The sequence below is a fragment of the Miscanthus floridulus genome, chromosome 1 (genome assembly GCF_019320115.1).
Source record: "Miscanthus floridulus cultivar M001 chromosome 1, ASM1932011v1, whole genome shotgun sequence".
NCBI classification, from domain to species: domain Eukaryota; kingdom Viridiplantae; phylum Streptophyta; class Magnoliopsida; order Poales; family Poaceae; genus Miscanthus; species Miscanthus floridulus.
In genome coordinates, this window is record NC_089580.1 from 163,600,405 (window position 1) to 163,615,441 (window position 15,037).

The following is a 15,037-nucleotide window of genomic DNA, read 5'->3' on the forward strand; positions in this document are numbered from 1 at the left end:
GTTGGAAGATGAAGTGTATGCTCCAGATTCATCTACTTTTGTGCTTTGTTCTTATCTGAACAATCCATACTAGGTATACTTCTATACCATTTGTGTTCCTTCCTCAGAATCTTCCAGACATATTCAAGATTAAATGGCTTTTTCTTATTTTCTCTTTTGAATGCAACATGTGCTTTGTCCATCAGCATGTCATTCGACCATAGATCCCATTGAACTTGGTAACATCTGTATTAATTCTTCCCCAATGGCTTTTGAGCTGTCCCTTTGACCTTCTTCTTACACCTTCAGCCAGGCCCGAATTGAATGCTTTTGCTATCTTGTTCCAGTAGGCCTCTCTACTCTGATATGTGCCACGAATTGGATCTACTGAATGCTTAATCCAAAGACTTACAAGGCATAGGTTATCGTCCTCAGTGTAATTAATTCTCACAACCCTCATTCCTTCATCCGGTCTGCTGGCGCTTGAATCTTTCTTTCCTTTATCTTGCTCCAGCTCTCTTATTTGCGATTGCGGGGTTGCTGAATCCGAGCCATGTGAAGATGCACCACCAGCAGCACCTACAAACATTTCACCTGGGAAGCCAAAGTTGGGTAGTGGTTGAAAACTTTGATAACTTGGTGAAAACTGGGCATACTGTTGAAGGTTGCCTACACCAGCAAAGGGATTCAAGTTGTGCATGGCATGAGTAGGTTGACAATGTTGGGGATAATGGGAGTGATTGAATGGTGGTGGTGGAGTGGGGAACTGAGTCTGGTTGAAAGTATTGAGTGCGAAATTTGGCATATGTTGGAAGCTTATGTTATCTGCTCTTGGATTTCTAGGATCAGTGGCGAGCAACCTACCAAAACTTCTCTCTGAGGGCTCCATGTGAACTGAGAAATATGAGTATTGAGTTGTTTTGATTTTGCTTCTCTATTTTTGTGTAGGCTGTTGGAAACAAGGAGGCAGGGAAAGATTGCTGGGAGTAGAGGAGGAGGCCACGGGGAAAAGGAGGCAACAAAGGATTGTTGGGAGGAAGGAAGTAGGCTACTGGGGCTCCTTTTGAAGAAGCGTTGTGCTGTAGCAAGCAACAAGAAATATTTTTTTAAGGCAACAGTCAAGTGACGCTGCATTTCACTTCACTCTGCATTTCACTTGACCATTGAAATCTAAATGCTCATCCGCTCATGGCAATTGGAGCCGTTGGAGCTATGTCATGTGTTAGAGTGATATATTTTTCTATTGCATAAGAGATGGGTTCCATACCTGAGAGCTAGTCCTCCATCGAAACAACCCTACAGTATTAAATGCATAGAACCGGGTTCGAGACACACACTGCGGATGCTCTAACACGTGCTCCTAGGAGTGACGGCCGGTGATCAAATCATCCGCGACCGGCCGGAACCGCGGCGATGCGGCGCGCCTCCGGTCCACTCGATCGTCCGCGGCCAGGAAAGATGCATGCATGCATGGGGCGCTCCGATCCATGGCAACACATCGCGGCAAGCTAAGCGTGGGAGCTCCTCGTCGTCGCGCTGGCCACCCCTGCACCCACAAGTTTTTTCTGCAGGTGCTGTAGGAACACGTAGATGCAGCCTGGCGAGATCGGGAGTTGACGAGATGAATGAACTACAGTTTTCAGTAGTCACATTAAATGGCCATGTTTGGTCCTTTTTCCTCCACTTTCCAGGTGCAGAGAAGTAGTTTCAGACGTCAATGCAGGGGCTAGCTAGTTTAATTTGCTTTGCTTGCGGTGATTGATGTATCGAACTAACCGCACACGAGGTTCAACACGTGTAAACACTACGCATACAAATCTTTCACAGCTAAAAAAAACTAAAGTATGGACACTGTTTTGGTGCGACAATTCAACGTCGGGTTTTCGGTCTGCCTCCGTGCGATCCTGCGTTTCCAAATGCACGACGTTATTTCTTCACTAAAAATGCCACTCCATGCGGGACCAACACCATCACGTCTCATCATATGCCACCCGTGCAATTCGCTGGTTGGTTTCTGGGCTGATAAACCCGACTGGTGCTGATTTTGTGGCAGAACCTGTTAAATTATAAGGCCCACATGCACCTGTCATTGTCCAATGACTTCTGACGAGTATGCATATGTTCCCGGTAACTTAAGAAGCCTGTCGGGTGTCCTCGGAAAACCCGAATCATCCATGATTTCTTCCGAGCAGGATCCATCACAAAGTCATTGCAGTATTACAATAGTTTATTCATTAATATACATCAGAGTAAAATAGCGAAAGTCTTACAATAACTTAGTTATAAAACAGTTGTTTCACAAACTAAGTACAATTATTATTACAAACCATAGTAGTGGAGTAGCTTAGTAACATAAAACAAAACATGCAATAAAAGTGCCCTGCCCAAGGACCACATATTTACTCGACATCTTCGATTTGAACAACCGTCATGCAGCACGGTCTAAGACAGACCTACCCATGAGGCTCACCTGCAACAAGGGTTAACGAACCCTGAGTACAAAAGTACTCAACAAGACTAAACCGACGTATAAACAGAGAAAACTTAGGAATGCAGGCTCGGGGATTCAAGGTAGGGCTTTAGCAAGAATCAAAGTTCTTTTGCGTAAAAGCTCTCTAACAAGATTCTTTCTTTCAACAAATAACCTCTATCAAAATCATATATGAATCTGCCATGATCCGTATTGAGATCATGAACTTCATATCAACCATTTCTCAAATCTTCCTCAAATTTCATTTATTAACTACGATGATGAACAGTGAGTTGAGTCTCCATAACCGAGGAGCAACGACGATTCGAACTGATTATAACCCAGCTGGGGATTCCCACCCACACGACATATGCAGGTCCCCGACCTACATATATCAACCTACCCTCAGATTCTCTAAAATAAGAACGGGTTCGCGCCACCCGAGAATACAGTACTCCACCAATCCAGCCTATGGCCATGTGGGTACACGCTACTCTCGCCATCTCTCCACTTCTAGTGCATGAGTAGCCATTCTTGTAATAGAATAGCCGAGTTAAGGCTTACCGGAGTATGTGGCTAGTACTATAAAGTCTCACCTCATGTAATTCAACAACGGACGGTTCTTAACTGACACAGCCGGAAAGAACCTGCTCACAAGGCATCCATGTCTTGTGGCTCTCATACACCGAGTCCGCTCGGTCTAGAATTATTACTCCACAAGATTATATCTCATGATAACATAAATACCCAATCGTACCCAAAATCCATTTATATCTTGTAGGTGACAGGTAATCACCCGACTTCTATCGGTCTAAGCAGGGCTAACCATAAGTGGGCATTCCCGAATTGAAACTGGTAACAAGGTTGATATGGAAAAGCAAGGTTGGTCATGCACCAATTAGGTTTCCATTCAACTCCTAATCACTTAATGCAGTATTTAAAAGCAAAAGCAATATAAATTTGTAAAACATAAGGTATGTTTAAATGCATCCGGAGCTTGCCTTGATTGTCGGAAAAGTCTGGTTCCAGAGATGTTCCACAGATATCAAACCCGACCTCAACAGGCGGATTAACTCCCTCAACAACTTGGTGGACTACCACGTTCTCACTTTCGTTCACTACACGTAGTAATAATACCAAGTTTAAAATGATACGAGATATAAAACATGATGCTCGACGATGGATGCAAAAGTTAATAACTTCAATACAACTTTCCTTCGCGGTATAGTTACAAGCCAAAAACTAACTAAACCTTTTTTATAAACTCAAACACTTACTTTAAATGCCCGGGATCATCTTATGCTTATGACCCAAGGTCATCACTCAATCCCAAATTCAAACAACACCTAAGTCATTAAGGGTTAATATTTGTTTTTATTAATTAACAATTAATTCAAAATTATGAAATAAATCAACTTTTTCCAATTGAGCTCAAAATTTTTGTGAAGGCTCATCACATGATAACTAAGTGTAAAAACAATTCTCATAATTTGTGGATAATTATACAAGCCTAGAAAAATCATGAAAACCCATTTCTTAATTAATTTGAGCAATTTTTATCACATTCAAAATGTACTGAAAAGTAACATTTAATATTTTTCCTAAAAAGTTTACATCTCAGAGAGGTCACACAACAATTTTCATAATTTTTGGAGCTCTATTTAATTCTACACAAACTAAACAATTCACAACACTATTAATCATTTCTGCAAATTAGAAAAATTCATTTTCAAACAAACCGTCACTGACATCGGGGTCCCACCCGTTAGTGAGAGCAGCGCGACGACGAGCCTCTGACTGGCGTGTTCTCATCGGCGGCGAGGTTTCCGGGGGCGGGAATCGGACCAACATGATCTCCTAGCCATTGCGCACACACCGGTGGCACGGGTTGAAGCTCTAGGTCATTGGAGTGACCTTGCCGACGACGATGGTGGCTCAGCGGAGCACGGTCGACGTGCGCCCAACGATCTATGACTTCACCGGCGATACAAAGGTCTTCGGCGTACTCAGCAACTCCTAATGGACTTAACCGAGCCCTTAATAGAACCCCAACGCTCTACAACGCAAGCAGCGACGAGCGCAGCGGCACGGCAGAGCAAAACTCACCGGCGTCCCACAGTCCGGTGGCTACGGCGTGGTAGAGGTTAAAAAGACCGCACATGCATGATTAGTGGCTCACCCGAAGCTGATGCGCTCGAGAACGATGGCTGCGGCGAGTCAGAGCTAAGTCGTCAACGTTGGAGATGATGGCGGCGGCGTGAACTCCCGGCAAAGCTCCGTTTCGGCAAAAGCAAACTGCCAAATGATGAACGATCAAGACTATGAGCAACGCTAAATCATGAGGGTCATGAAACAATAAATGGCGAAGTGAGAAGCCCACCAGAACTCCGTGTCTATAGTGGAGTGGATCACGGTGCCATCTCGCCGGAGAGGAGGAAGACGACGTTACGCCGGGCACTCTAGGGAGAGAGAGGCTTAGCTAGATGGCTCTATGGGTGCACCAAGAAAACACGGTTATGGTGGTGACACTGGTTGGAGACGGGAAGGCTCGGTGGCTCCGGCGTGAGCTCGACGGAGCAGGGCGACGGTGACGGGAAAACAGAGGAAGGAACGGATGAGGACGACGACAGCGTCCCGGCTTTATAGCGCGACCAAGGAACATGGAGATGACATGCAACAGCTTCACCATGCCAGCGCAAAGCAGGAGGTGGCAACGAGCGCGCCTAGAAGCTGGTAGAAACTGGCCGGCGGCGAGAGCTGCTTGCTTGCACTGTTCAAGCAAATTACCGAATTGCCACTCGCTCAACTTCTCAAATTATTCTCAAATTTGTATGGAAACTCAAAAATCTCCAAAAATAAAAGTTGTTCCAAATTCAAAGTTCTACAACTTTGCTTTAATAACCATACCCAAATTCTGTCTAGATTTGAAAATGCAAGTTTGAAATCAAAAGGGGACACTTTAAGAATTTATCCCCATTTAAATTACTCCAAATTTTACATAACAACTTTGAAAACTCTAAAAACCAACTTTGTACACATTGACAAGCTCTACATTTTTCCTTTTAGCCTCAACCCCAAAATGTGCTTAGATTTTGAATTAGATTTTCCAGGGTAGAATTTAAATGCTGGAAATCAGGGTTTTGGAATTCAAATTTCATACTAGAGTTATGAACTTGATTCATCCATACAAGTCAACACATATAATCATAAAAATAAACTTGTTTTAGTGAATGCATTATCAAAGTTTTTACTAACTCAAAAATGATGTGCAATGCATATGATGACATGGCATATTTTAGTGTTTAAAACACCAGAGGTGTTACAGATTTGTTGTAAGAGGAAAATACTGTTGGCTAACTGATAAGCCCTGGCTAAAACCAACAAGCAAACATGCTGGTAAACTTTAGCACCTAATTGAATGCCATAGGGAGAAAATGGAAATAATTGATTCACCTCGCCTGCATGCGTCGCTAGGCCCGGCAGTCCAACACATGAGCAAGAAAAGGAAAGGAGCGAGCGTGAAAACATAAAGGCCGCCAATCACCTCGCCTACATGCGTGATAACTAGGTCGCCAATCATGCGATAGCGATTGCGTCGTCCCCGGCACAAATCGTTTGATTTTTTTACAATTCGGCCCTTTTTTGAAAGTTTCTCACGAATAGACCCCTAGCAGAAAGAATTTAGAAAATGGACCCTTAGCTCGGCGCTATTGATGCTAGCGCCAAGCTAGGCGCCAACGTCTCTAGCGCCGAGCTCCTAGGCACAGTCGAAGACCTGCTAGGGGGCTCGGCATCATAGATCTTGGCGCTGAGCTCGGCGTCAGTCACTCTAGCGCCGAGCTCGGAAATATCTAATAGGCCCACGCCTTTCCTCTCTTCTTCTCTCTCTCGCGCCTGAGCCGAGCACTATCGCGGCCCACCTTGCCGCCCTCCACCGCCGCCCTTGGTCGCGGCCTGCCTTGCCACCCTCCACCACTGGCCTTGCCCCGTCTTGCCGCCGGCACCGTCCACCGTCGACGTGCCTCCCGCGCCCATTGAGCCAGACTCGCTATGCGTAGCCCTGGGCATCCCACGCCCGCCGCGCGTCACCGCTGTTGTCTGCCGCACCACCGCTAGCCCAGATCTTCAGCCTGACCAACGCCCATCGTCCGCTAGCCCAGAAAGGTAAAAATGATGAATATGCAATGTACCTACTTAGTTGGTATTTGTTATTTATTAGTTAATGTGATGACTCAGGTAGTTGATTTAGTTAGTGATCTAGTGAGATATATATGTAGATAGATAGAAACATAGACACATAGGCACATAGATATAGTTAGATAGCTATTTAGATATGTAGTTATATTTTTAGTTATCTACATATGATCTAGCTATTTAGTGAGTACACTGTAAATATATACGTAGTTATTATCTTGATTACTTAGTTTGTAGTTAGAAAGTACTTGTTAGGTACTATCTATCGTCTAATTTGGACTAAAGAACATGTGTTTCATTACGTGTTTGAATTAGATGGACAACCTAGTGACCATATATCATAGAGGCACCATTGAAAGCTATCGCTATGGATATGTTGAGTTTCTTAACATGCAAAGCGTGCCTGTGCTATTCAATGATAGGCCTTCATTTAGTGACATGGTTGCAAGGGCTTAGGAGGAGCTGCATTACCTTAGAGATGATGGCATTGCAGTTGATGGTGTACTACACCTAGGTTGTCCTCCGAACATCTTTAGGCGAATGATCTCAATTGGTTGTGCGAATCAGCGGGAGAACTATGTAAGATCGGCTATGAAGAGCTAGCTATAATGTTTGGACGTGGTTGTGTGTTGGGTGTTAGTTGATCCCATCCCTCATGGGTTTATCCCAGCAATGGATCATCAGGCATACATCGACGCTCTCATTCTGGAACCTTACCTAGATGTGCAGATTGCACCTATAGTTCTCGATGCTCAATCTGCCCCCAATGCGGTATTTGGAGATGGTTGTCAGACTCATTTTTCCATGGCAGATCCTCCTTATGAGATCCCTTTGACACAGAATCATTTGAGTAAGTGTCTTAACCGCATGGTTTTTGGGAGTTTACCCCATTCCTTACATCTATTTCTTTTATTCTTTCCTCATTTCTATAATGATGTTGCAGGAGACATTCCTGAGAATGTGGATGTGCCCCCTGTTGCTGCGCAAGTGCACTTTGGAGATGGATTCCATGGGTCAAATAGTGTTGAAATTATGCATGATTCGGAGCCATGTGAGATGGCTAGGGCTCTTGATTCTGATGATGATCGCCCTGTTGGAGAGCTAATGGAGAGTGATGTTAAGATGATGAGGCATATCTTTCTCGGCCACCGTGATCTTAGAGTTCACGAGTTCAGCGATCTTGCTCATTCTGATCAGGCGTTTGCAGAAGGACGTGATGATGAGCTCCTAGAAGCTCCTAAGGCCAGTCCTAACATGGTAATTGAGAATGGGAGGGTGTTCAATGACCTCCCTACTTTGAAGAGGTGGTTGCAGGCTTTTGTAGTGATATGAAAGAGGCCTTACAGGGTATTGCATTCATATGTGGAGCACCGTTACATAGTTGTGTGTGACAAGGAATGCTGCCCATGGAGGGTTTGTGCAAGGAAGCAACAGGTAACTAGAAAATGGAAGATCACAAAAGTTGTCGGGCCACACAATTGTGTTGACCATGAGCTGACACTGAGGCATCGGTAGTTGACATCTACCCTCATTGCCAAGCGGTTGATGGGAATTTTGTAGGGAGAACCCAACATGAAGGTGAGGACAATTATCAGGACCGTTGAAGCATTGTATGGAGGATGTGTGATAACTTATGGTAAAGCATGGAGGGCTAAGCAGTGAGCATGGAAGATGATATATGGGGACTGGGAGGATGGTTATGAGCAGTTGCCAGTTCTTTTCAATGCAATCAAAGCGGTCAATCTAGGCAAGCATTATGAGTACATCCCAAAACCTAATGCATGGAAGGATGGGAGGCAGATATTCTTCTGTGCCTTCTGGTGCTTCCCTCAATGTGTCGAGGCCTTTAGGCACTATTGTCCCATCTTCTCCATTGATGGTACGTTCTTGATTGGCAAATATTAGGGCACACTTCTTATAGCCATATCCTGTGACGCGAACAACAAGTTGGTTCCTTTGGCATTTGCCTTGGTTGAGAAGGAGAACAATGACAGTTAGGGATGGTTCTTGAGGCTAGTCCGGATATACGTGGTTGGGCCTGGCAGGGAGGTTGGCATCATATCTGATAGGCATCAGGGCATACTTAATGCCGTGCGAGAGCAGATAGAGGGGTATGCACCATTACACCATCGTTGGTGTACTCGGCACCTTACCGAGAATCTACTCTGGAAGGATGGTATCAAGGGTAACTTTGATCTGTTCTAGGAGGCTGCTCGACAGCTTGAGGACAAGTACTTTAAGGAAAAGTTGGAGCAGGTCAGAACCGCATCAAATGCAGAAGGTAGACAATGGCTCACAGGTTTGATGAGGGATTTGAAGAAATAGACGAGAGCTCACGACGTCGGTGGCTGGAGGTACGAGTTTTAGTGCAGCAACATGGTAGAGTCATTCAATAAGTTGCTATTGGGGATACATGGTATGCCCATGAATGCAATCGTTCAATTCACCTACTATAAGCTTGTTGACTGGTTCAACGATAGACACACCCATGCATTGCAGTTGCGGAGTGATGGAGAGATATGGGCTCCGAAACCAAAGGCACACCTAGTTAAGGCAAGAGAAAGGGCTAGCACACATGAGGTTGCATGCTTTGACCATGCCATAAGAACTTATCAGGTCGAGCATAGGGGCGGTATAATGTCCGACGGTGAGGTTCGAGAGTCGAGGATACATGTGGTTGTCCTCCAAGATTTCAAGTGCACTTGTGGTAAACCAAAGCAATACCACTTTGTATGTTCTCATTTGGTGGCAGCAGCTAGCCATTGCAACTATAATATTGAGAGGAGGATACCTCATGAGTTTAGTGTCGACACGCTTGTGAACACATGGAGCCCCCGCTTCGTGCCTTTCCAGGACCCTAGAGAGTGGCCTCCATATGATGGGCCGAAGTACATTGCGGATCCAGCTTACCGTTGGAACAAGCGTGGATCAAGGCAAAGGACAAGGCATAGGATGGTTATGGATCAGATACCCAGAAGAACTAGGCGTGGGAGAGGAACTCCATTTATTACTGATCCCAAGCAGTACGAGTGCGGCAAGTACGGTAGACTTGGCCACAACTCACGAAGTTACCATTGGCAGATTAGTGAGGTAGGACTATTGATTTATATTATTATTTTATATTTGTCGTATTCATATATTTAATTATGCATGTCTCAATTTATGCTTGTATTTGTGTCAATTACTTATATATTTCTAAGTTTATGTTTCATTGTATATTGGAATTCTAATTCATTCACTTTTTTGTAGGATGGAGCAATTCCACCTGCTCGACCCGACGTACGAGGTGACCCACCGAGGACGTCTCATAGCGCTAGGGCAGGTAATGATCTATAAGTTTTACTCATACATGTGTTCGTGAAGTAACAGGAGACTATGTTTTATTCGATGCAGGACCTTCCGCACCTTCGTCCTAGAACCCATAGTGGGTTCTTGGACATGCGGTACGATGACAGGTACACTCCTTTCCTGCAAAGAGCTGACCTGGATATCATCTCTTTTTAGGTTCATCGTGGGTTGCCCAAGTTCAACTCAGCGGTCATAACTGTGTTGGTAGACAGGTATTAAAGTGAATCATTGCCTCCATTCATGGCCATTTGTTCATGCGATTGATTTTTTGACAAGTAATCTTGCTTTGTCTTAAATATAGGTGGTGGCCGAAGACTCACAGCTTCCACCTACCTTTTGGGGAGATGATAGTCTTGCTCCAGGACTGTTAGAAGATGCTAGGCCTAAGGATTCACGGCAACCTAGTCACCGGGCAGTGCAGGTCAAAGGGCTAGAGAGCACGAGTGGAGGCCTTCCTTGGGTGTGAGCTTGGCGAGCAAGGGGCTCGCACTTCTGGAGTTCCCATCTCCTGGCTACATGAAGAGTTCGCATAGTGCCCTGAGGAGGTAGATGAGGAGACGGTTAGGTACTACTATCGGGTATGGATCCTACACCTTTTTGCCTATGTTCTCTTTCCCGACGCCATGGATGATAGTGTGTCTTGGATGTGGATCCACTGCCTCAGTGACTAGGACCAGGTGGGTCAGTACAGCTAGGGCTCTACAGTCTTGTGTTTTCTATACCGGTAGTTGTGCGAGGGGTGTCGTCGGTCTTCGTCCAACCCGTCACTTGGTGGATACGTGTACCTATTACAGCTATGGATGTGGACTCATCTTCTAGTTGGTCGTTCAAAGGTTCTGGATCGTCGTGAGTGGTTCCAAGGTTAGCCTCCAAGTCGCTAGCCGACGTAGGCGTACCTTTGGGACCAGGTTAGGGTTCCACACATGAGGATAGACCAGGCATACATTGAGTACACGAACGAGCTAGACACGCTGTCGCTATCTAGTGTAAGTAAATTTTATTTTCCATGCTGCCTTGAAAAGGATTAGTATACCATCTAACATCTTATTTGGACATGTTGCAGGTGGAGTGGGAGCCGTACAGTGGAGAGGACGCACTTCCTTTTCAGCTAAGCAATGTTTGTGGGGCCGACGATGACTTCTATAGGATGAGGTGCCATCTAATCTGCTTCTATGCTGTCGAGTACCATCTGCCAGATAGGGTTGCACGCCAATTTGGAGTGAGACAGCTTTGGCCTACAGCTCTATTCTTGACTAGGGTTGACTTACACAAGTAAGTGTTTTGATATTTCAAATGTCTCATGATGATGGTCCATTTCTATTAATATGATGACATATGTGTAGGTTGGATTGTCAGAGGAACAAGAAGATTTTTGATTGGGAGAGGCACCACCAGTCCTTCATTGAGGAATGGGAGGAGATGCACGACAATGTGGACGACAACAACAAGCTGCACACGAACCGTGAGTTCTGGCGGTACCAAGCTTGGTACCAACGTGCGACACGTTGCAGGCTGAGGCTATAGTGGACCAAAGCTGACTACGCCGACATTGAGTCCTCCAACGATGAAGACACGGCGTATGACCGGTCGACTTGTGCAGGAAGGCAGGTGGAGGCAGGACCGATCTTGGACAGAGTGGTAAGCCAATTGCCTTATTTTTGTATGTTAAGTTGCATAACAATACATTAGGCGTTCTTGGACCGATATTAGGAGTTATCTATTGTAGTTAGTGCAACCTTAGAGCCGTATCACCCTTATAATACGTTAGATTCTTGTACAAAAGAAAACAAAACCTATTGCTATCTGTTCAGAAGTATTATTATTAAGAACTTTGTTGCAGGGCAATACACTCAAATGCTCAGTTGAAGAGATTGAGCGTGTTCGGCCGAGAGTCAATGACGACTACATACTTGGCTTCCTAGACGTAAGATAAAAAATATTCTTTCAAACATATCATTAATACATTAGATTCTTTTAGTTAACATAGTTTTGTACAACAGAGACTGTCATGTCGTCTACGCCGTGCGGCTAGTCATTGTGGTTGCAGGACAGACACGACGCAAGACGTGTACGTTTCTTCTACATGCAGAGGAGGCTTGGGTTCCTCTAGTCAAGCAGCTATAGGGGATAGGGACGAGGATGAGGAAGACGACGCCGATGACATGGACAAGAGGCATGAGGAGCTTGGCCCCTCTCAGCTCCATGACGCTCTCTCGACTCATCCTACTCCGCCTCTAGGCACTAGGCGATGCCGTCCACGTGACCCTTACACTCCAGGCACCAGCGCTCTGGGTCATAAGGGTAAGGGCAAGAGTAGGAGGTAGTGAGGGATGTGGTAGCTATTAGTATGAACTATTATAGATTTTGTATTTACTTTTCTGTAACTATTTGGGACTGTATGGATATTGTGGACTATTTTGACTTTGCATGACATATTATGTTGGTTGTGATGTTCATTGTGGTTGCATTATGCTCCTTGGATGATTAAATGTTTGGAATATATATTGATGTCTCTGTTTGTAACTGTGGATGCTCCTAAAACAAGGCAAACTCTTGTGAATTTTTCCTATGAAACATTAATCATACTACACTTCTACAAAGGCACAAATATAGTACACAGATTAACTATAAATTTATTAGAACATGTATAATCCAAACGTATCGTACATACGCTTTGTAGATGAATCTAGGGTTACCAAGCAACAGTGAATGAATCTATGCTTTTTAGACAATAAACATAGACTTTTTAGATACAAGGACAACATCGAATTATCACATCACTGATATAGTACTCGCATGCATGGAAGCACAACTCCACTCTATCTCCACCATCCATCTTTTGACTGTTTGATCCAAGGGCTGAGGTGAAAAGGCACACGGATCGCTGACATGGCACATTGAGAGGCCTCCATTCCTCCTCTCAACCTATAAATAACCACTCACTCCCTCTCATTCACACACACAACAAGGAAGAAGAACACTCCTCAGCATTTGCTTTCGTTACAGTACCAATGTTTGAAGGGTCATCCAGAGGGAGAGAAAAGGGGAAGGGAACTACCTAGGGGTGGGAGGGTCCTTTTGGTCCTGATTTCTTTGAGGAATCTCTTTATGAGAGGTTCCCAGTTGAGAGCAAAAGTGATTTCACCAAAGAGGCACTATTGAGAGGATACGATGAAAGGAAAGAAGAGTGGCCAAAATGCATGCATGGTGAGGACTGCCTAGTGTAGATGTTCACCGAGGGAATAGATGGAGACCGTCGTTTCTTCAAATGCCTGCGAGCATGGGTAATTGCTATTACTATTGGTTTCATCAATATGTTTGTCTTGTATATAACTTACATGACATACTTATTGTAGTCTTCCTTGGCCAAAGAAAACTATGGGTTCAGTAGGTAGGTCGATCCTCAACCTATTTATCCGTATGCGGAGTACATCTACTACCTACAGGACCGTATCTTCGATCTAAAAAGGGAAGTTAGCAGCGGTTACAAGGACGACAGACAGGATGACAACAACAATGGTATCGATTCATAGGAGGCACTCTACAATGATCCATATTGCACCTGCCCTAACCACAAGAACAAGGGGCCTCCCCCATCACCCCCACCACCACCACCAACAACAATGGGAGGCTACTATGGAGAAGGTGCAACATAATTTGCTATATGGCCACACTACTAGAATGACTTTATCTTTTTCACATGTACCCAGGTTTAATTACCTAAGGCATGTTAGGTTTAGTCGAAGGAAACTCTGTACCCAGGTTCGGTACATGTAGTCACATGCCATTTGATGTGTTTCGTGTGTTGATTTATATAATGCCGTACGTCGTTAGGTTTTTTTGCAGCACATGTTCATATTTCAATACGTCCGTATTATTAAGTGGAATATTAAGACCATAGATAATGAAAACAACCATATAATAAAAAGTTCAATACTATACCACATTACACAACATACTAATACTACAACTACATGTTGACAGTAGACATAGGGGCAAATGTACTTCCAAATCCTCAGTCTAAAATATACTGAGTAAGCAACTCATCATCCGAGTACTAGTCCTCTACTACAACTCTGTTGCTATGGCTAGGCTCAACTACGTTGCTCTGACCTACCTATCGCTTGTAGTAAGCAGCCTCCGCTTCATCTGTGGCTGCTATGGTCTGAGTGAAGAACGCGTCGTCATCCTCCTCCGTGTGTAAGCCCGCCTCTGCTAGAGCGATGAGCTCGCTAAGTCTGCCAGTGTCGTCCTCAGCCTCCTACGCCTACATGCCCGCCTCTGATAGAGCGATGAGCTCGCTCAGTCTGCCAGTGTCATCCTCAGCCTCCTATGTCTGCATGCCCGCCTCTGCTAGAGCAATGAGCTCACTCAGTCTGGTAGTGTCGTCCTCATCCTCGTCTCCCTCATTAGACAACACAATCGGTGATTGAACGGTGTGACCAGCTCGCGATCTATGGTCATCTAACTTCTTCTCCTCATACCTTGCACGAGCCACCTCTATGGCATGTTCCCCGCTGCAACCAATCCCTTCATGTATAAAATGTAATCAGTTAGCAACGTGATTATATTACATTTAAAACCAGGCAACGAAAAAAGGTTTTCAAGCACTCACTGGCACATAATGTAGCAACTTGTTCGTTCAAGATCTGCATCTGTACTCTTGTCTCCTCCCTTGCCTCATTCCTTGCCCTCTCCTCCTCTAACGTCATCCGCCTCTCCAATCCTCATTTGTTAAGCCCAACATCGATCGGGTTACAAATACTGCGCTGTCTAGCAAACTCACGCATCTTTTCTTTGTCATGTTTAACGAATAGGTTGACGTAGTTAGGTCCATATCCTCTCTTCCGTGAAATTAGTTGCCTCTTCTTCAGTTCATCCAAGAACTTAGCTTGACCATCATAACATTCTCAACTGCATTTCCTAGTGCTCTATTCAAAAGAAATATTATATCATATATGTCTTAGCAAAACAAACAAAATACAATTTCATGTTTACCAGGAAAATAACGAACCTCATCATACTCAATCATATGGCCGCAATAAT